Raw genomic sequence first — 21,103 nt, forward strand, 5'->3', positions numbered from 1 at the left:
TCGAGAGTGAGGTGCTCTGGGTTAGCATGGGTTTGATGATGCTAGAGTCACACGTTCTCAATACATTCTGGAGTTTCTGATCTTCGTACTCTTCTCAGACATATTTCACAAAGTAGCAGGGTGATCAGATCCTATGGATGATGTCACACATCAGAGCAACAGAAGGAAATGAGAGCTCTGTCTTTTAACACAATAGCAGCCAGTGGAATAAGTCTTAAGCACACTAAGGTATTGACCCACCTTTATTTTAACCTCTTTGTGTAATTCAGTTCTGTGGAAAGAGGCATCAGACTCTGTGAAGTTATTAACCCTTCCAAGAACAGACTGGAGTCTGAGAACAAATTAGTATGACGGCAAACAAGGAAATCCTTTGCCCCCCTGCCCTCATTCTGGGACTCTGAGGCTGAGGATGAAGAAAATGACCTAAAGGATCAGGGGGGGCACACAGCTATGTGGGAGGGAGGATCTCTCTGCCATGGTGTAAGAGCCAATCTAATTTGGATCATAAATTTCTGAACTTAATCAGAGCGGGGATTTCTGAACTGGTTCATTGCACTCTGCTAACCACCGACCTTTTTGTTAAATTTGATACTTTAATGTGATAGTATTCGTGAGAAAATATTTATTTTAGTGTTTTGTCTGTGGGTTTCTTCCTATGCTTCTCTTGGTGCTGCATCTTTGGCTCCCACTTGCCTACTGTGCTCAGATAAATGTCACACTAACTTCAGAAATGTACCTGCTGATGGTGGTGACTGTGTGGTAAGAGCAGTTCTGATGCCACTGCACGCTGTGGCTTGTTTACCAAGCTCTTAACTCACAGAAGCTGATATTGTGTCAGATCATCTGCACTTGATTGAAAAGTCTGCCTGACGAGAAGATAAGAAAATACCCCATTCTTTTCCTACTGATGTCTGCTGGATGTTTTATATCTTTGCAGTACTTTACAGGGCAGTTCACAGGATAGTTTCTTCTGTGTGTAACATTGAAGAAAAGGTACCTTATTGTTCCTTTCTTTGCTTTTTCTTAAAATCGAATATGTGCAACCCTTTCTTTTTGTAGTGTCAAAAATCACGCAGATGTTTTAAATTCTTTCTGCCCTGAACTAAAATCACAAAGATCCAACTGTGGTTGGATCCAGTGTGGGTTTTGGTACAAGAATTGTTCATAAGGAGGGGGTTCGGGAGCTCCTGGTAATGCTTTAGATTCACTTGGCAAAAGCTCCCTTAATTTATAGAGAAAAGTCCTTCTGCGGAGAACTGGGGAAAAAATTCTTCCTTCACCGGTGGTGACAGAGAAGCAAGGTTTCATATGTGTTCAAAAAACAACAAAAAAAGCAGATTCAGCTTTGGCTATTGTTTAATGCATTTTCAGGCTGATGAGCACCATATACCTACCCATCCTATCTCTGCAACCCTCGAAAAAAAGGAAACTGGATTTAAAATAGGCTAGTAAACAGTGGTATACCTCATTTTCACTTTTCTGATCTTCAGAGAGCTTTCTTCACATGCATAGCCTCTAGGATGGACAGTCCCATGGGTGACCACCAAAGTCAAAACCAGCACACAGCTTCCTCCCACTGTATATATTGAAAGGGCTGCTACAGATTACCCTCTGAAATGGATTTCATAAAACAAGTTCAGAATGTTAGCTGGAAGCATGAATGCTCTTAAATCAAAGTTTCCTGAACTCATGCTTTCTGAAGCATGAAACGATGAAAAAATTACAGCAGAGAAGGACAGGTAATAAAACAACTGCTCCCTCAAAATCCAGGTCAGGGCCTTATATTAATTCTGTAGTCATCAACCTATTTTTGTAACAACAACTTTCACAAAACTGAATGGAGAGGAGTGATTAAATAGCACATCTGGCCCTGAAATATTATTTCTTGATGTTATAACTTGAAAAAGAACAACTAGAAATGGCAACTGTGGTATAGGTCCTGTGTGATAAATTCTGCGCCTGTGTCAGCACCTGCTGGGCAGGGAGAGGGGAGGAGACCGAACCGAGCCTTCATTTCATTCACACAGCCTGATTATACATGAGTTTTAAATCCAGCTCTCGTTCCACTTTATATTTTCATCTCCATTCAGTTTCCAGTGAAGTGTTCCTGTGTTCTTGAGAAAAAAAGGAGGACATGATTAGGTAGGAGAGTGAAGCATGCATTCGGTTACAGAAAGCAATATCATCTCTCCCCTAAATCTGATTAGTTATTGTTCCTTTAAGTAGCACTAACTACGCTCACGTGCTTTGCAATCCAAGCCATAAGGCATAGGCGCTGGCCAAACGCCAGTGCAGCAGCCCACGGATGCCATGCACAGAAGACAGAGCCTAAAAAGGCTCAAGGGGAGATCCTTTGGGCAGCCTGAAGCTTTGGCCCACGTTTTCCAGGAATCCTCTTTCTGAGCTTTCTTAATGGCCCTGCTCCCTGCCAGCTCATGCTCATCCCATTGGCCAGTTAATGCAATGTGGGAAAGGAGCCTAAACACTTGCATCTTAAAATCTGTGCTGTCCTGATTAATTCGTTAGATCAGCATGATTTTATACAGCAGAGGAATGTAAGCATAACTATGATCGTGCTTATCTTGTGGTGATTTTACACAAGTTTCTGTATGCTCAATTATTTTTTTCTGAACAGGCTGTGTGTGCCATAGCAGACACTTTTGGGATTTTGATTCAACACTACTGTATGGGAATGTTTCACGTTTTACATGTTTTACTGTGTTACTCATCATCAGTAACATAAAACTGAGAGGACAAGGATAGAGAGGACACAGGACGGTCTCTGGGGACAATCTCCTCCTGTTTGTCAGTTTGGAGAGAGAACCTTTAGATAAAGGCAGCCAACTCCACGGGAAGCCTCTTCCCCTACCAGGAGAAAAACAGGGGTCTGGAGCTTTGGTGCTTCTCAGCCAGTTGCCTTCTGAGAGCCTCACCGGGCTAAGAGGTGGAAAGCAAAGCAGCAGCAACTGGGGGAGAGAGCGAGGGGACCAGACCGCAGGAGGTACGGGCCAGCTGAAATCATCTGCGGTTTCCATCACTCCTCAGGGACCCACCAGGAGACCTGCCAAAAAGCCTTTTCCCTCCCCAGGGAGACCTGCGAGCGGCATTGAGCATGGCAGGGGCATCCATTTACTGTTTTTTAAGTCTCACCATATGTCTTGGCCTCAGCAGGTGAGGAGGGAGCTATGAAGAGGCAGATGGGGGACTCTTCTAGTGGGTACTAGTGTACGAAAAAGAAAAAAGGAGACAGGACCATAAAGGATATTGCAGAGCTGTCGAATACAAGGTATTATCATGGCTTTGAGGTATAATATCTAAGATGTCAGAGATTTTGTTGACATTATTTCTTTTCAAAGATTAATTTCTTCCTTTGCTATTGTGTTGCTGTCTGCTTACATCATTAAATCACTAGAGTGTGTCCAGTCTTGCAGTCTTCTATCAGATATCAACTGATGCAAACTGGAAGCTGCCTAATATTCATTATTAGTAACTGGCTAAAGCAAATGGTGGCTTGTGTAAGCTGCTTTGGTAGACCTTATTTAAAATACTCAAACACAGAAATGCAATCACATGTGGTTATTTTTTTGTGTAAATGTTTGTAGTGCTGAAAAAAGTTCTTTGTGGGCAATTTGTAAGCATGAGATTGCCTTACAAAATAATCTATACCCAGAGATTATTTTACTATGCAGCAATTCCTACAGAAAGTTAATCATGAACAGATAGACCATATTTTGAAATTTTGGTCCAGGGCCTTTAAAAATGAATGTGGAAGTAACAAATGTAAATATTTATATAAACTTCAAAACAAATATTTTGTGTTATTTGCATAACCATGAGACTCAGGTATGCAAACTAAACTCCAGTATGGGCATCTCTAAAAATGAAATTAAGCAATATAGTGATAAGGACAGTTAGATACAGTCATCAAATCAGTTAATAATCTAAAAAATGTGCTGTGAGCATCACTAAAGACAGACAAGACATCGTTCTGCCCCAAATGGGCATATATGCTGCATGAGAATGTCATAAAAATTCAGCGTTCACTTGTCCTAATTTAGTCATTACTTATTTAGTAATGTAATATCACCAGTAGAGAATGAGCAGAGTTAAGAAAAGTGAGGGTTACATAGACAGGACTATCTGGTTATTTAAGTGAGACAGAAGCATGTCGTGATAGTTCTGTTCTGAACTAAGCTGATAATGAACACTAATATGTCACAACATACCACAGATTGAGTTCAGTTCAGACAACCTCAGACATAATGATTAGTACGGATGATAGTTAATGCTGCAATTTGCATACTGTGGATTAATGCTTAACCTGGGTGATTACCATAAGTAAGCCATGCATCTCTCTCCTACATTCCTTCATCTGCAGATATTCAGGCACAACTTTAAACTGGTCCCCAGCGTGCAATACTCACTACCATGATCAGCAGTATGAAATGAAATGTTAAATCCAAAAGCAAAGAATCAGCACCAGCTTTATGAATTTATTATTCAAATCAAGCAGTTTAAGTTATGAAAGTCTGAACTGAAAACACTCTCTAATTATTTATATCTCCATGTGAAACTTTCTGCTCTTGTAAAGCAGCTAGATAGATTGACAACCAGCGAATATTCGTCATTTGAAAACCACTACCTGACCTCAGGTTTTACTGTAATTAATTTTACTTCCGACAGGGAGAGAAACAATATTCTTGAGTTTCTTTAAGACTTAAAAAAGCTAGGTTTGATTCTCATCTTTTTCTTGCAAAAGAACTGTGGAAATACATATTCAAAGAGAGCCAGAGCAGATTTGTAGGTAGCATCGGCGGTACAGGAAATGTAATGATGGTATACCATCCACATATTTGATGTAAAGTGTATTTTGAAGCTTTTTGTTTACTGATTGCAGTGGCAGGTGATGACTGCGCTGCGTGAAAAACGTAACAGATTCTTGAACTTTGAAGATATCAGCCTGAAGATATTTGGTATTTTAAATAATTGTCTTAATATTTTTTGTGAAGTTTGGAGAGGTCCACTTAAGGGTTTTCTGGTAACATATGGAGCTCTGTAACTGTGATTTTGGGATGCACACACATTTTGTAGTCAATGGAATCTGTAATGTCTATCTTCCTAGAATTTCTATCTTTATTTCAAAGAATGTGTGTTAATTTATATACCAGGAAAAATATGGGCCCAGGTATATGGCTACCAATATTCAAAGATCCTAAAGCCTTTTCTGTGCTATTTCCTTGTTACAAGTCCCTGAATCTTTTAGAACTGACCGTCCTCTTGTTGAAATGAAATATTGACCCTTTAAATATTACCTCCAAAATGCAGTAAGTACCATATTTTCAGAGACATCATCTATTCCAGAAAGGTATTCTTCAGATAACACCATTTCTTTCTGCAACATTTTACTCTGGGACAGGGAGTCTCACAAGGATAAGAAAGCAACCAAATGTTGATCTTTTGCATTCAGTTAACCTTGGATCATGATATATAATCTATTTCAGGGATTACAGCCCACACCTGAGCTTTTCTAAAGGGAGTCAGAGGAACTGTCTTTTCTTGTGACTGTTATTGATGGAAGCAGTGATGAAAGCAGTGTTTAAAATGACTTTCTGTATGTATGTGGAAGAAGTCTTGATGCAGACTTGACCCAACATTGTTGGTTTTATCTGATAAACCATGGACCATTCTCGCTCAGAGATACTGCTGCCAGAATAGCTCCTTGAAACTCCTGTGTATTTTTACTTTAGAAAGACTGTGATCAATACACCTACCCCGCATCTCTCTTCTCACTGCCAATTTACAGCATGTAACTTCGTGTTTCAGCCTTCTCACTCATTGTATCTGTGAAAGTTCAGTGAGCTCGAGCAAAGCCAGCAGATAAGAAAAAAAAGATCTTGCTCTCTATATCCAGTACAATACTATGAATGAGCAAAGAAGCATTAAATATCCCTGTTTATAGACTCCCTGCTTGCAGAGAACCTTGCACATTCTTTTGCATCCACTCTAAGGAAGTCCTTCATACCTAGAGACAAGCAATTTAAAAGAAAAAACACTCAGGCTCTTCTTTGCCTGAAATACTGTTTTCTTTATGAAACATCACTGGTGTTTTCGTTCAACTCCATAGCTCCTAACCCATAGTTAAAGTGAAAGAAAATGAAATTTAATTTAAAAGGTATCATTTTTTTTCCATCTGAGGTGGATGTTGCAATAATTGTCCTTTTGCAACAACAACAAAAAGTCTGTGTTTCCACTTTGAAGACATTTATTCCCTCCCCCTAAAGGAAAACAAACTTCCCTCAGAGCAGCTGCTGTTCCATGTCCTTCAATGGTTATATGAAGATATGCTGTTTAATTTTGTACGCAGTGTAAACACAGCACATAAGTCAGTACTAAGTAGACATGGATTTAAGTGAGACATTTGGAAGACTTTGTTCATTACTGTAACATGGAGTAGTCAGCCTCAGTGTGGAAAATAACTTGATATTGTCACAATGTTTGCAGCTGGAATAGAGTTGACTCAAATTGCCAAGAACAAAATTGATTTTGGAATGTACTCCAGAGGTATGGCTTATTCTGTCAAAAATGATTACACACTGAGAAACCGCTGACTCTGTAATGTCATATATGCTCCTCTCTTTCTTTCTTTCTTTGATAACAGTCTTAGCAGTTTTCCTAACTAGCATTTTCTTCTCAAAATGTCTTCTGTAACGAGGATTGTATCCTGCACTCACAGATTTATGATGCTTAGGAAAAGCAGAATGCTCAGAAAAGTTTGAGAGCTATTTATTTATTTGTTTACTTATTTATTTTTGGTGCTCACATAATTAAACCTGCCATGATTAGTTTTAATATGATGAATTACAAAGATAAAAGTTAGCATGCTTTGTGCCCATTCATTTCATTTACAAATGCAGCACAGATCTTCCTTATTGTCTGCAGTGCACTTCTGCTAATATAACAGTATGTTTAGAGAATACAGAAATCAGTCATCCGAAGCCTGTAGAAATGTGATCAAGCCTGGTGTGAACTATGCAGGCTTTTCTTTGCTGGTTTACTTTGTTTTTGAAACCAGAGCTGTAACTATGACAGAAACTGGTTCTTTTGCCCCAGTGTGTCCATGATTCAACTCATCAGTAAGCTCAGGAAATAAACTAGGCTGACTCTTCTTCCCAAAAAGTTCTTCTGATAACTGTGTTTTTTTGTTTTTTTTTTTAATATCAATCTCTGCACATTTTCTTCTGCAGAACGTTGTCTTGTTTGCGTCTAAACAGGTTGCGTCTAATATCCTGTCTTCTAGTGACCCACACGTTCTTGTTTAAAAAAAACAACAACAACCAAAACAAACATGGTCATTCCAAATCCTCAGTTAAAAAAGGTTTCTTGGAACTGAACTTCTCCAGAACAACTTTGTAAGACTGCATGGACTACTTTTACTTTCCAATCATAATGACAGTATATTCCTGGGGCAATTAGTTTGTTTATATAAAATAAATGTAATTTAGCATTGGGAAAGGAGAAGGTGTGCCACACTGGTTGACCAGCCCAAGTAACTTGGTAATTTTTATATTGGCTTGGTACAGGTCAGTTTGAAACTCATATTCAAGCTCCTATTCAGAGAGACGATGTTACTGAATTATTAAGTACTGGAGCAATTCAGTAACATTTGCCATTGTGCAATCAAAAAAAAAAAAAAATCAGGTGTATTATGGGTACCTGAATTAACCAGTGGGATTATATGATGCAAGAGTACTTTTCTCTAATGTTTAATTTTAGTTAGGGACCTAGGCATACTCCTCTTAGTCCTAAAGAAATAGAATAAAACTAATGAAAAGATAATGGACAAAATCAGATTACAGTCAGCTAAAAACTGAAGAAACTAAAATGCCAAAATTTATTCGTCTGTTGGAGAGAAGATGTGTGTCTCACTAACAACAGAAAGGAGACACTGTGTCTCTGTGACATCATCATTGCATGTGACATCGACACTTCATCTTTCTCTTGTAAAAATGCATGTTATCTATAGCTTATAAATTCAGATAATCTCTAACTAGGACAATGTGTCTTCTATGGGTGGAAAGTAGATGACAAAACCATTTGTTTTAGTGTTGTAGGTGGACCAGAAAAATAGTTTACAAAAGCACTTGTAGGTAACGGCAATTATTTTTTTACACTCCAGTCCAAAAAAGTATGCAAGCAGTTAAAAAATCTTCCTTTTTTCTCTCTTCTTTGTTTATTTCTCCTTTATTCTGTGATTTGTTTGGTGTGCTCTAGGCTGAAGGATGGTGAAGAAGACATTGACAGGATTAGTAGCTTTTGAAACCATTTGGTTACTCCTTCATGAGTATGTTCATTTCCAGCTACTCTCAGGTCAAATATAGTAAATTCTTAATTCTGAAAAAAACATTTTCTTATTCTTGTAGCAGAAATGTGTATTTGAATATGACTTTAAAAATCAACATCCATAAAAACTTAATTTCTTGCTAATGTATTTTCATGTGTTACATAAACCAATCAAATAAACATAGGAATGTTATCACTTTTGAGTAAAAGCTATTACAAATTACAATTCCATAAACTATAGTGCATTCCCCCTGACCTGTAAGCTATAGCATCCTCTCAGCCTTTGGGAATGACTCACTCTGTGTACTTGGTCTCGAGCAGAGGCTGAAAGCTGGTACAAACCCTGAACCCATCATTTTCTCTTTTCTCTGAAATCAAAATTAAAACAAAGGCGGGATGTATATTTAGCTAAGAAGCCCCTACCAGAACAAAACCTAAAAACTTGCAAGGAACCCGAGAGATCAGCAGTACTCAACAGTGTCCAGTGGTGTCTTAAACTTTTTTCTCCAAACACTTGCTCTTGCTCAGAGGTATTCCAAAGACAAAAAGAAGCCTGGTGACTTCCATTGCTTATTTTGAGGGCAATTTCTGACCTCTGCCTTATTATTTGAACTCTGAACTAATTCTAGAATTATATCTATGTATCCAGTCTTAAGTATGAGATTTAATACACCAGACTTAACTTAGTTTGATGACTCTTGCTGAAACAAGATCTCAGTTTAAGTATAGCAGTTTTGTAGAATACATAACAAAACCTCTGTAACACAGAGTTCAAGGAGGTAAGTTCTTCAGCCTGTGGCTTTTGAATCTTTAACTAGCTCTTGCCTTCATTATAGCTAGCAGAACTACCTGAGCAGTGAAAGAAAGCGTAAAGAATCAGCCACAAATGACAGCAGCAGCACTGTTCTTTACTCCATGGGACATGCAGCACTGAGCATTAAGCTGGGATCTCTGCTTTTGACATACAGCCCTAACTCTAACCTTAATTATAGCCCAGGGTTCCATCTCTTCAGGAAATATGGATATAAGGCATGGGACTTAAAAGGATACCTTACCTCTTCCTACTCTTAGGCCCATTAGCATACGGCAAAGAGGGTACTTTACATTTTATATTGCCCTGTCCTAATTCTTAGTGTAATTAAATGCAGGGGAGCTATCCCAGCAGTGAAAGAGCTCATCACATACTGGCCATACTTGACACTAAACCTCTGCCTAACTCTGACCATCTATACTTTTCTATCTCTGTATTAACAAATCCTGACACCATTCCTGACTTCAACCTTTGTATTCCAGCCAAGGAAATCCATCTCCTCTGGAAAAGTGAATACTGAAAGTGGCACCTGCCTTCTTGCCATCACTTAGAGCCATTTAGCCCCCAGCAAGGAAAGGAACGCTTCAGTATTTAGATTTAAAAATCCAAGCCCTAACTCTTACTTTCAACTTCATTGTATCCCAGGGATCTATTGTGAGTAGTAAAAATGACAAAATACTGCTCATGAGAGACATCTACTTTCCTTTGAACTCTGAAAGGCCATTCAGCCAAAACTTTCAATTACTTGTTCCCAAATGCCACCCTTAGCTGTCAGCTTGATTCTAGCTAGAGGACCCACTTCTTTTGGGCAAGTGGATATGAAGTACTAGACAAAAAAGGCTTTTGTGTTCTTCAGAAATGCCTGGAGTCATTGTCCTGGTTTCAGCTGGGATAGAGTTAACTTTCTTCCTAGTAGCTGGCATAGTGCTGTGTTTTGGGTTCAGTATAAAAATAATGTCGATAACACGCTGATGTTTTCAGTTGTTGCTGAGTGGTGTTTAGACTAAGTCAAGGATTTTTCAGCTTCTCATGCCCAGCCAGCGAGAAGGCTGGAGGGGCACAAGGAGTTGGGAGGGGACACAGCCAGGACAGCTGACCCAAACTGGCCACAGGGGTATTCCGTACCATGTGATGTCATGCCCAGTATATAAACTGGGGGAAATGGAGTTGGGAGGGATCGCTGCTCGGGAACTAACTGGGCATCGGTTGGCGGGTGGTGACCAATTGCATTGTGCGTCACTTGTATATTCCAATCCCTTTATTATTATTGCCATTTTAGTATTATTTTTATCATTATTAGTTTCTTCCTTTCTGTTCTCTTAAACAGTTCTTATCTCAACCCACAAGTTTTACTTTTTTTTGATTCTCCCCACCCCATTGGGTGGGGAGTGAGTGGACGGCTGCGTGGTGCTTAGTTACCAGCTGGGGTTAAACAGTCATTCAACACACAAGAAGAAAATGGTATCTAAAGAGTAAAGATACCCTTAAAATAATCCTAACCTTCACCTTCACTATAGCCAAGAAACCTATCCAGACAGTGAAAGGGAGGTAATTTATTCGCCACGACCAACTCTGACCTTGTCCTCAGTGGTGGTGATCATGCAACATCCAGCCTTACAATGAGATCTTCTCTCTCTAGAGGCCCAAATCCTGCCTGTCATCTTCGCTTTCATTCTGGCCAGCAGAGCCATCTGTACAATAAAAGAAAACATAAAGAGTTAGTGTCAAGAGATGACCATTTCAATTTCTGTCTGTGTGGGCTACAGAGCATAAAACTGACTTTTTCAGGCTTTAGATCGCCAACTCCTAAAATTCAAGAGCAAGAGGAACCAGGTTGGATCTATTTTCTCTTGCTGAGGATGGGTGTGTCACACACACTAATTTAAGATCTGCTTGGTTTCTGTTTTATTTTCAGACATACTGACTCCATAAAGTTATTTTTTAAATATTTTAAAGCCACCCATAATTTGCAGTCACAAAGTACCTTATACTGTGTCATGGTGCCTACCCTCTGGGCATTGCAACATGCATGTTGTACCTGCCTAAAATAGATAATCAAAACTTGTCTTTTGCACAGGTACACTGGCAAAATGCTTAATGAAAGAAGCCATCATTAAAAGCCATTGATGTTCTGACATCTGTCACTGTAAAGACTTTTTTGCAGCTATTATTACAGTAGATAAGACTCCTTAGACTATGCTAGGTTGATCTGGTGTTCAGTAATAGCTAAATTCATTAATTCCTAAGATCTTCATGCTTTATCCCGATGTGTCTCATCACTCCTCTTATGCCGCAGCCCGTGTGAGAGAACATGAAAAAGACAGATTGGAAGCCTGAATGTTAATGAGAAAGTTAGTGCAGAGGTAGCAAAAAGGAGTCCTAAAATAGAGCCCAGCAATCACCAGGAAGCAACTTTATTTCTTCTAATATATATTTTGCCTGCCACACAGTAGTGTTGAGGGTAAACTGATTGATGTTTTAAAGTGCTTTCCGTTCCTTTGATGGAAGTTGCTATGGAAATGGAAAGCATACTTATTAGATATTTGCCGTCACTTTTTGTTGAATCTAACTCTTCTAGGTTCTCTTTATCTCAGAGTGTTGCTGCACTCTTCAGCATCTGATGTCGTTAGCAGATCCACATCAGGAGCTCTCCTATGCTGTTCTGTGTACTCGCTTTCCCTCTATACATTTCAGCTGGATTTCTGAGTGGCAGAGCTATAAACTCAGAGCCGTTTTCAGCATTGGAGAAATCTCTGGCAGTCATCCTCGGGATTTGCATGAGAATGTGTTAAGCAGTTCAAAGGTTGAAAGGGCACTCAATCAATTGTTATTTTAAATATTTATAGTATCTATTACAATATGTATAATAATATGTAAATGTAGTTAAAGTATTAACCTCTTGTAACAACTGACATCAAATATGCCATGTCAAGGCATTTGGGGCCCTGGAGACATGTGCATGCAAATATACACATAACACCTTTTTAGCCCTTCAGTACTTTATGTTGCTGCTACCACTTCACGACTATCTTTCCTTTTCCTGAATTACAACAGCAGCAGTTGACAGAAAAGAGGAAGGCATCCATTTTTGCTCCTGTTTGACCCTGCTTACATGTAGGCATTCTCCTTGTTATAGCTCTAGTTACAAGTTTTGATTTTTTTTTTTCATTCTTTTCTGTACTTGAGAGAGGAAAACCATGATTTAATCATCCAGATGGGTGAAAGGGGTTTTTTTTCTCATTTTTTTTCATGTTATTTAATGTGTCTTCAATAGAGAAATTTTTCCATAATGCCATCAAGAACAACAAAAGAGTAGGATTTAAAAAAAAAAAAGTCTAGCTCTTTAATAGGGTCTAGCTTACCCTTCTGAGGCACAAACATGATGTAGGTACACACGTGCACGGAGACTACCCCTCCAGGAACACATGAACAAGGAGGTGAAATTTCACTGGGAAAACACCTCCCCAAAAACGAGTGCCTGTGCTAAGCATGCACCACTTATAGCTCTGGAAGGGAGAAGTGTTGGCAGTATTACTAATTGGCTTTAACCTCAGTAGAAAAATGTGCAGGTGCAGCTGATTTGCAGTCAGGGCTTGCTGGGGAGGCGTGGATGGCGCTGGAGCAAAGAGAGGTGGGAGGCTCCTTTCCCAGGCAGTGACCTTTTCTTCCTTGCAGCCACTCCTGTCTCTCAGCGCTTGGATGCTCCCCGTTGGTGTGTGTCCTTAAGGAGATATTAATGGGTAAGTGAAGGTTGTGTTTTGCTATTGCTTCCTAAATCTATCCTAGGTATGAATCGAGAGCCCCCGTGACTTTCTTGCCCATCTGTTAAAAATCTTACAGTATAGCGAGGGAAATACAAGTGTTTTACTATCTCTGCTGCTGAGACTGGCAGTTTCTTAGCAGTAAAAGCAGAAAGAAATAAACCCATTCACAATGAGGGGACAATGTAATAAAAAGTGACCTTCATCTGTATTTCATTTTCTTTAAAGCTTTGAGAAAAAAAGGCAAAGCTTGCAGCTGGGTTGTCACAAACAGCCTGTAGGACTGTGTAAAGAAACTTGCTTTCAGGATGTATCTCTGCTTCTAGGTTTCTAAATGCTTTTATGTTTTAAAAGGTATTCTAGTCTCTCATAGAATTGCATGGAGACTGCTAAAGCTGGACCACACTTTTCCATCCAGACAAAAATAATTTAAATCATGTTGCCTAATGTTTCTAAGGACTGAACAGTAATGCTGAAATAATTTCCAAAGCAGAAAAACAACTATCCTGTAATTTTTTTGTTACAAATATATGTAGCATTATAAGAGTCATTTGGGAAGGAGAAAAGCCACTGGCAGAGGGAAAACCAACACATCCCTAACAACTCAATACCATTTCCATTAAACCGTGAAATAAGTAAGGACATTGTGTGTTCTGCAGGATTGATCCTGAGCTGTAGTTAAGGGTCATCAGGGCAGTTCAGGTAAATGGCAGGAGGGGGGAAGAAGGGCTGTGGAAAGGTTACACGAAGTTTACTCAGTGCTTCCTTTGCCATGTGCTGAGCAGCTATGAGATGATCCTTCGCATGTCTGAAAGGTCTTGCTTTTTTCCTTTAAAACTGCTAAGAGAATAAAGGGGCTGAAGAAGCAGTTCTACTCGGTAGTTACACTTGGCAGTCTCACTAACTCGGTCTGCATCTCAGTTCCTGCTGCTTCTTTTATCCTGTTTTTTGGGGTGACTGGGCAGGTGGAGAGATCGCTCTGCCTTCGGTCCTTTTTACACACAGCTGTATTTCCCCTTCTGTACCACCTCTGGTGCAGAAAAGAGCAGTGGCTCTTCTTTTCTCTGATAAACTTTGCTTGGGCCCCATGAGCATCCATGAAATGGAGATGCACCGTTCTTTCTTACCGCATCTTCTAGTCTAATGACAATTTGGAGATGGAGGCCTGCACTGTCCCACCTTTCGTGCTACAGCAGAGTTTCTCTTGTGGCCTTCGTAATGCTTGACGTCTGCCTCGCTGCTGCTCTGGTTATTTCTGGCTTATTCATAGTAGGTGTTCATTGAATAAAAGCCTACAGCTGAGGTGCTGTCTGGATTGAAGACATCTTGAGTGCTACTTGGTTTGCTTTAAGAGAAAAGACATTTTACACAGTGCAGAACCACGGCCTACAAGAGACATATGTATGGGATGGGCTAAAATTTTTAAAAATACTTATTTCTAAATTTGAGTGATTTCAGAGTAATTGTTTGTAAGTGATATACAAAACAGCAAATTTGTAAATAAATTCTGTTTATGGTGATGGTAAGAAAGAAAAAAACAGAAGGAAAAATCCCCTCCTTTTCTCTGACATCATCAGGAAAACAAACTGTTCTTCACAGCAAATGCTGTTATAGGGGGGCAAAATACTTTAACAAGAAGTAACATATCCACTGTGCTGAAATATCCATTTCAGTACCAACAGATCATTAAAAATCATCCAGATTTATTTCAACAGTCTCTCTTCAGCATCAGAAGATGCTGAACAACACAAGTTTGAAAATTTAAGTGTTGGCATCTTTTTCAGATATAACTAATTTGTAAAAGATAATGGAAAGGTATATGGCATTCTTTTCATGAGGCATGATAGTTTTTTTAAATAAAATAAGATCTTTCAGGTGAAATAAAGAGATTTTAAGAGGGCAATGTCAGAAGAGGAGATACTGAAGTGCTAGATGAAGCTCTGCTGCTGACAATACTTACATATGTGTGTACCTCTATTTGCCTGAGTCCCACCACTGGTAGTAATGGGAAAGTATTTCAGTGAGTAATGTCAAACATATCAAGTTGTGTAGCTGGACTGTAGCGAGCAGGAAGTTAATGCTGACGAAGTTTCAAAACAATAGCTGAACAATTGACAAAATATTTTAGACTAGAAGACTCCTTGGTTGGTGGTTCGTATTAAACAAATAAACAAACCCACACTGCAAGGTGCTATAGTTGCATTTAACTTCAGAGGGAGATACTTAAGCCAGGAATGTGTCTTTGTTAGCAAGCAATAGACGTGAACTATTTTTCAAGGTCTATACAGTAATGAGTACCTCTCCCATAGCAGTAGCATTTCCCTCAAAAGAGTTTTGCTTCATGTCATACACTATTTGTCACCCAATGAAAAGGAATATTGTTAGGTTTGATTCTATATTTACCAGTATAGATAGCGCTTTGAGTCAGATGAGCAAGAAAGGATTCCAGTAGCTGTGATTACTGGGCAGGGCTGGGGATGCTGTTGGCATTTCACCTGAGAGTACAGTGAGCGAAAGCCTCGCAGGTGTCATTTTTACACAGAGAACCGTGAATGTGCTACGTCTCTATTTTTGTGGAGCTGAGTACACCCTTAAACAAATGATGAAAGGAGTTGAGGGCTAGTCTAAATCATTCAGGACTTTCTTAGTGCAAATGTACTTTTTTTCCTATATGTGCCGAAGGAGATCTCATCCTAAAATGCGGACTTCTCGCTATCGGGTTAGACATCTGCATTGATTCAGAAAGATACTCTCTTCACTTTCATCTTCCCCAGTAGTTGTTTCTTCACGGTGCCTACAGAAGTTGCTTGAGGTATTTTATCTTCCAAGTAGTATGTGCAGGAGCTGGAGACCTATGAAATCATGGTCCTTTCCCTCTCTACTTTAGTAAGAAATATCTTTGTGCCACCCTTAACTGAAGGCTGTGTTTATCAAGTTTACAAAAGCTCTACATCAGACAAATGACTAACACAGACAGCTCTTACACATAACATACGTTCTCCCAGAGCTTGTCCCTTTCTTTAAGTCAAGATGTAACAGAGCTTGCACTGGGTACGTTCTTTGGCACAACCAGCCTGTGTTAACTGTAATCTAGGAACTATCGTGAGTAAAAGCATAGGGAGTAAAAAGAGGCTGGTAAAAAATGTCACATACCCGTGATAAGGTAATTGTTTCTATCAATAATGGTAAAGAACCTATCCAAGAACCTGTTTAGAGTATTTATTTACTTGTATCCTCATCTACTTTCGTTGTCCTATTTGTGACACTCTTACTCCTACTATTGAGGTAGCGAAGTGTCCCCTCGCCCCAGAAACAGTGTGCAATTAAAATTTATGTTTCACAGAAGTCACAGCTCTCTTAGTATGGCAGAATATTTTAGTATACTGGCTTCTATACTGCTGCTGAGAGATTTTAAAACTTGTATGCCTACATAACCTAAAGATTTATTATTTTTATATTCTTCTCAGGTATGGAAAAAAATCAGTCACAAACTTAGAAGCTGCTACAGAGGATTTCAGTTGAAATTCAGCATAACTACTAATTCATAACAAGATGTCTTGCTTATTCCTTAACAAACTTGGTTATTTCAGGAGCTAATAGCCACTTAAACTACACAATGTTGATCCACCTCTTTCTGAATATTAAAAATCTGACAGGGACAGAGGGAAGAGTTTTCCAGAGACCTTTTTCAATCATATTGACAGGGCAAAATCTCATCCCTATCACTTGTTTAAGGCAGCTGCACTGAGGCACCATGCCATCTTAACATGCATTCAGGTATGGTATGCCCTTCCAAGGACACACCAGGGCACATTCAGAGATTCAAGCAGGACCGCATCTCATCACAGTAATTTCTTTTTTTCCTGAAACATTTCCTCCAAAACGTCACCTGTGAAATATAGAGCTGTGTACTCACAGTGTATCTCCTCCCTCTGTTCTGCACTTTCCTCAGGTTTTAACATAAACCTTTTGTAATTTCACAGAGAAAAATAAATAACTGAAAAACTTCTGATCATTATATCACAGAAAATGCTGTTGTTACTTAAGAGGAAAAATATGTTCTCCATCTCCATGGCTGAATTCCTCATTTTTTGTTTGAAGGTACATAATGTTGGTGAAAAAAACCAGTGCCCAATCTACCAGTGTGGTATACAGGCAGTAGCTAGACAAGTAAATGATTTCTGCTTACAGTATGGCCAGGTTCCCTCTTAACCCTTTTGAACAAATACTCAGTATCACTTGCTTTGCTTCTACAAAAAGAGCGACAGAGGTGCCTTTTTTTTTTCTTTTTTAACTTGCTTAATGTGTTTGGAGGGAATTAAAAATAGTTCATTGTGAAGGGAACTTAGCATAGCAATGTAAGCCCTGACTTTTGCAATGAACTCTGATGGGACTGCACACATTCCAGCCAGTAACAGACTACTCATAGTCTTAGAGTGTGAGCTATTCTTAGTTATTGAAGAACAATGTCTATTATCAAGGAAAAAAATCCATTTTAACTAATTCTGAAAAAGATGTTCTGGCAAACATAAATGTTCAGAGATGTATTTTGTGACTACTGACCCAAATTCAGCTATTTAGTGATGGTATTTACCTTTTTGTCTATTGCTATAAATATACATTTTATGCAGGTTCATTTGTGAAGAGCAGGAAATCCTCCCTGCCACTGACCAGTGAGGATGATCCGACTTGTGAGAGTCGAGTGAAAGACATATGGACTGTTGAATGTCCTTCAACATGGAACTCCAATAAAAAAAGGATTAAAACATGGCAGTTTTATTAAGCAACATTAAACCACTGTGTAACACGTGGGTTATCCTGTTACACCTGCACATTACTGCAGCAGATATCCCTGGCTTTATAACATCTCAGACACTGGTCTGTAGTGACAGATCCTTAAACTGCCTCAATCAAGTTGCATTTAATTTCTTACTCTAGATTTAAGAGACAATGCTAAGATGTCCTTGGAGAAGAAACTAATCAGACAGGTAACAAATTTACTACAGTTTATATGAAAGCTTTGTTTTATTCACTTTGCTGAATCAGACTTTCAGTTGTTGTTGTTTTTAATAACATAAAAAGAAAAACTCAACAAAAATAGCTAGTCAGGTACCTGTCATTGTATATCCCTGCTCACATTATTCTGTAGCTAGTTTTCCTGTTACCGTTTGTATTCAGCAGCACACAGTAAAATATGGCTCATTCTTTGCTTTTCCTCAGGATGAGAAGAACAAACAAAAAAATGAACAAAAAAATGTTGCAGACTTGACGGCTCCTACTGGCTTTAATAAGTTATTTTTTATGTATTTATTAACACCTGCCTGTTTAAGAGAGCAAATGTAATTTTACACTGATAATTTCACTGCTGGGGTCTTTAATCTAATATATTCAGGTCATATTCATTCTTCTGACCTTTAGCAATTAGCCAGTTTTATCTATGGATTCTGAATATAGATTGCATTACAAAAAAAAAATCCTACCCCCCCCTTTATTTAATTATTCATAAATTGGCCTGTTGACATTTGTATGAATAGAAATTTTGGTTGAAACCAAGTACTAGCAAAGGGCAATGTGTTTGGCCAACAGTAATGACTCATAACACTTGAAGTTTATCTAAAGATTTTTATAGTAAATTAATTAGCAAAATTTTGCAGAATAAAACTGCAAAATACCTGGAGAAAACAAATAAATGAAAAAGAACACACACCACACCCCCACACCCCCCATCCTCCAGTGAGCTTTTGACATCAGGTAAAGATTTGTCTAGTAAAGAAATCTTAACTGGTAATGTGAAAAATTTCTAATTTTTAATTTTGTTAATTTCTAACATTTCTAATTTTTTCTACTTTCTTATTAATTGGAATTATACCATTGTGAGCACAATGATTCCAGAAGATTGTTTTATCTTGTTTTAGACTATAAGGAATTTGAGATGTGGGTGTAAATTTTCTTTTTGGGCAGGTTCTACACTGCCAAACATTAGAGGTAATGAGACAGACAGAACATGGAGATGTCCCCAGCATCCCTGCACATCAGTATTTACACAGCACTGTTATGAAAGAGCCATTTCATTTACCCCTGCTCTGTTTCAGTGGTTTATATTTGGGAATACTTGAATAAACAAAAAGGCATCTAAATGTGCAATGGTCTGTACTGCAATGACAAAGCATACAGGCTTGTTGGTTCTGTTTGGGTAAGCATAAAATTTCTATGTTTATTCTTAGATTTGGAAAGTTTAGACCCCATATCTTTTAAAGAAAAAGTGTATAAGTACATGAAGAAGATCCTTAAAAAAATATTTTCCGGTCTAATTTTCCTTCTGCAGAACAGAGGAATGACTGACAATGTGTCCCCTCCTCCCTGCAGGTTTTTTGTTGGGAGAAGATGATTTGTAAATAAGTTTAGTTGGTGACGGAAACCAATAGTCCCATAGTGTTAGTCCATTTGGGCACTATTTAGTTCACAGTTTGCAAAACCACACAAGAGTCTGGGTACGAAATGGGAGAGCAAATGGGGACACAGCTGCTGGTGGCTATGTGCTTTCGCAAGAGGGAAATAAAAAGACACTAACTGATGAACTGATTATTTTTTTTGAAGTGATATTGATTAGTATTTTGCACTTTGCTAAATTTTTCACAAACATTTTTTGTTTTCATAACTAAATGAAAGAATAAAGCAGAAAAGCTTTGCATTTTCAAGTAACGTTTAGATAAAGGAAGAAGTTCTTGATATTGTAATTGATGTGGATTGCAGACAGTTGGGTTTTCTCTTTGTTGAACTTTAACGTGCATATAAAGTTGTGGTGCAACAGACTATATTGGGCACTTTTTAAGCATTTCTTTCACATTTTCACTTCACTTTCTGCACGTAAAAGTTATTGATTCAAAATTTAACTGCTGATATAGAAGCTCTGCTATTTTATTACTAAACAATAAACTTCGTATTTACTGAGCAATTTAATGTAGATGGTAGCATACAGTGCTGCAAATTCTGGGTATGTTGGGAATGGTTTTTGATACAGAAATTAGGGGAAACTCTCAGTGACATGATTTAAACTAAAAGAAAGATGGTTCATTGAGGTTGTTGAGGTAAAAGATGACTTGGGTGAAAGCGATGGTGAAATTATTGAGATCATGGTCCTCAGCAGCAACAGCAGCAGAATAAAAATAGTCATCCTGCAGCAGAATTACACATGCAAAGCAAAAAATCTAGATTTTGGAAAAGTAGACTTAATCATCGACTGGTAAATAAAACTCCCTGGAAAACTGGTTTAATGAAAAAGGATCAAGGGAACGAACTTTTTCTTAAGGGAACAGTAACTCAGTTGCACAAACACAAATTTGCCATTGCAGAGGAAAGACACATGTTGTCATAAGAGACCAGACTGGAGGCCAGCAGGTTTTAGAGAAGAATATAGCTTGCAGGACTTCAGTATGGCAGAGGGATTACTTCATAGCATTGATAAGGCCTCCTCTGTTCATAAGTTCAGTCAAAAAGACTGCATTTCAGAAAGGGTAAGTCTCTTCTGACTTGAAACTCAAGAATTCACCTGAACTGAAATATGGTGAGAGCAATGAGAATTTTCTGTGGTCTAGAAAACCAGAGAAAACTAAATACTGGATAAATGGAATAGCTTACCATAAAGAAAGGAAGCTGAAGGAGGAAGACAAATTTTCAGCTACTTCAAAGAAGGAATATGTTTCTCTTCCTGTGGTAGAAAAGACAAAAATGAATGTGTCTGAGCTGTAGTAAAAAAAGTGAGTGTAGAGATTTAGAAAAAGAAAAAAAAACCCCAAACAAACCTGCCTCAAAGTACAGCAATGCACTGAGAAAGATTATGTAGGCACTTGTAGAATCCCTGTCACTAGAGGATTTCAAGACCCAGTTGGTAGAACAGCTGTTAGGGTGTGGATTAGGGTTGGTCTCGATGACTTCTGGAGATGTTTTCTAGCACTGTAACTCTGCAACCCAACTGCCCGAGGAATTCACCAGCAGCCCACTAGCGCACAGCAGAGTCCTGACTGCTCAGCGCTGCGATGCACGTCCAGTGGTCCGTGGGCTCTCAAACACCGAGAACATGCTTTGTCACAGCTACTGCCACAACATTATTTGTAAGAAGAGAAAACCCATCAGAAACCCATTTCAAATGGGTAATATATTTCAGTGAAGAAAGCAGCAACACAGAATTGGG

The sequence above is a fragment of the Buteo buteo genome, chromosome 15 (assembly GCF_964188355.1).
Source record: "Buteo buteo chromosome 15, bButBut1.hap1.1, whole genome shotgun sequence".
Lineage (NCBI taxonomy): Eukaryota > Metazoa > Chordata > Aves > Accipitriformes > Accipitridae > Buteo > Buteo buteo.